This window comes from Apteryx rowi, unplaced genomic scaffold (genome assembly GCF_003343035.1).
Source record: "Apteryx rowi isolate R43461 unplaced genomic scaffold, aptRow1 scaffold_35, whole genome shotgun sequence".
NCBI lineage: Eukaryota > Metazoa > Chordata > Aves > Apterygiformes > Apterygidae > Apteryx > Apteryx rowi.
Genome location: NW_020449974.1, coordinates 342,390 through 344,686, shown reverse-complemented (window position 1 = coordinate 344,686; position 2,297 = coordinate 342,390).

Sequence of the window (2,297 nt, the reverse complement as noted above, 5' to 3'; positions counted from 1 at the left end):
GGGGGAGATGCGTTTAAAAAATGCGGAATTGAACGGGTAGAAATGGAGCGAGCGCGTTGCCAGATTGATTTTTTTTTTCTCCCTCTCCGAGGAGCCGAAAGAGAGAAAAAAATTCTACATTATATATATATAATTTTATATTTATACATTTTATATATATATAAAAATATATATATATATATATATATATATATATATAAATGCAATTAGAGAAGCGGGACGTGTCAGCCGGCTGGAGGAGAGGGCACTCGGCGGAGAGGACAGTGCACCCAAAGAGGGAAAAGGAAAGGAAGGGAAGGGAAGGGAAGGGAAGGGAAGGGAAGGGAAGGGAAGGGAAGGGAAGGGAAGGGGGCCCAAGGACGGGCGATGAGGGGACTGCGCCCGGCTCGGATGCGGGAGCTGCCGTGCCCGGGAGCGGGTACCGCGTCCGGATGATTTCGGGGAGGGAGAATTTAATTTAATTTGATTTAATTTAATTTAATTAATTGCTTCTTTATTTATCCATTCGGGCGGCAGATGCGGGTTTCTGTGCCGTCCCGCCGGGCCGGGGCAGCGCGGAGCCGCCGCGTTGCGGCCGCTCGGGGCCCTGGGGCGGGCGGGTGGCTCCGGCCTCCGCCGCCGCCGCCGCCGCCGCCGCCTCCCCGCCCGTGGGAAAGCGCGCGGTGGCGGCGGGCTGCGCGGGGCCCCGATTTCGTTTCGTGGGGATCTCGCCGGGCTCTTAACATCCGCAGCGGGGGAAATAATAATAATAATAATAATAATAAAAAAAAATCCTTCCAGGCGCTGGCTGTTCGCAGAGGTAATTCCCACCCGGCCGGGTCGCTCCTGCACATCTCCCCTTCCTCATGCCCGAGAAAAGAGCTTTTTATTTTAATGTATTTTATTTTTCCCCCCCCAAAGCTACCTGAGTCGGGGGACAAACCGTTTCGCTCACTGTCCTTCCTAAATTAGAAACCCGCAGCGCGATTCTGCTGCCCGCCGCGGCCGGCCGCAAGCCCGGCTCGCTCCGCCGGGGCCGGGGCCGGGGCCGGGAGCCCGTTTCGGGGCGCAGCTCCGCCGCTCCGCAGCCTCCCTCCCTCTGCCGCGGAGCTGCGCGGAGGCCGCGGGCCGAGGTCGGGCTTTCCGCGGCGCCCGGTTGCTCCGGCCCCGCTCGGCGCTGCGCGGCCGCGCAGCCCCCGCGGAGCCGGCGGCGGGGAGAGGAAAGCCGGATTCCCGTTGGCGCTTGGCTGCCGGCGGCTCAGCTCGCTGCTTGCGGCGCAGGGGCCGCGGAAATCCCGCTCTCCCCTCCGCGGCAGGATGCTGCCCCGCGGGAATACAGCGTGGAGCTCCCTTGCCGCGGATGAGGCTTATGGAGAGGCRAAGTTGAAGCCCCCGCGTCCGCGGGAGGAGGTGAGCTGGGAGCAGCCTGGCTTCCCACTGGATTCCTGCCCAGGAGGAGCTCGGGATGGAGGAGAAAGACATTTTCTTTTTAACGAAAGAGGCACCGGAGGTGGCAGCGCGCGAGAGGGAAGCAGCCGGCCGCGGCGGCAGGGCCGCCCGGGGGTTGTTGCCCCCCTGGCAAGGGGCTCTTGGCGGGGCAGAGGGGACTCCGATGCCCCTTAAAATACCACGGCGATGCTTTTCCGAGGAGCAAACGAAAGAGGAATGAAAAAGAGGGAGAGGGGGAGAGGACAGGCGTCGCCAGCCGGCCCCGGCCCCGGGGATGCTCGGGGCGAGCACGCCGACGGCGGGTCCGTCACCCCTYGGGCCTCCCCGGCCCCGTGCGCCCRCCGGCCCTCTCTCCACCGCCGGCTCCGGCGCCAAAGCCCTTTCCTTCACCCTCAGCCTTTCCAAGGCCCCGGAAGGAGCGGACAGCCAGGCACTTGCGGGGCCGGATCCGGCACGCTGCCGGCAGGTGCGCTCCGTCCCCCCCGTCTCGTTAATCGGTAACGTGGCGGCCTCCGGCATCAAAGGGCAGAATGTGGAAAATCAGGCCCCGGGCCCCGGAGCGTGGCCACGGGCGCAGCGTGCCGCGATGTTAAAAGTTGACCAGACTTCAAAGTGCTGCATCATTTCCTCCGAAACTCGCCCACCTGCTATTCCCAGGGGCCGAGTTGCTTTCCCTACCCGGATTTGTTCTTGCCACTCTTTAAGCGTGGAAAAGAGAGCAACGGGTCTGTATTTGGGGTTGGAGAGCCCAGGAGAGCCAGCACCATCCCGGTCTGGGATCCTGCCTGTCCTGGGCTGCTCCCCTGCCTCCCCCTTTTCTGCTTCTTCGTCTTCTCTTTTTTTCTAGCTCGCTTGGCTCAGGAATACGC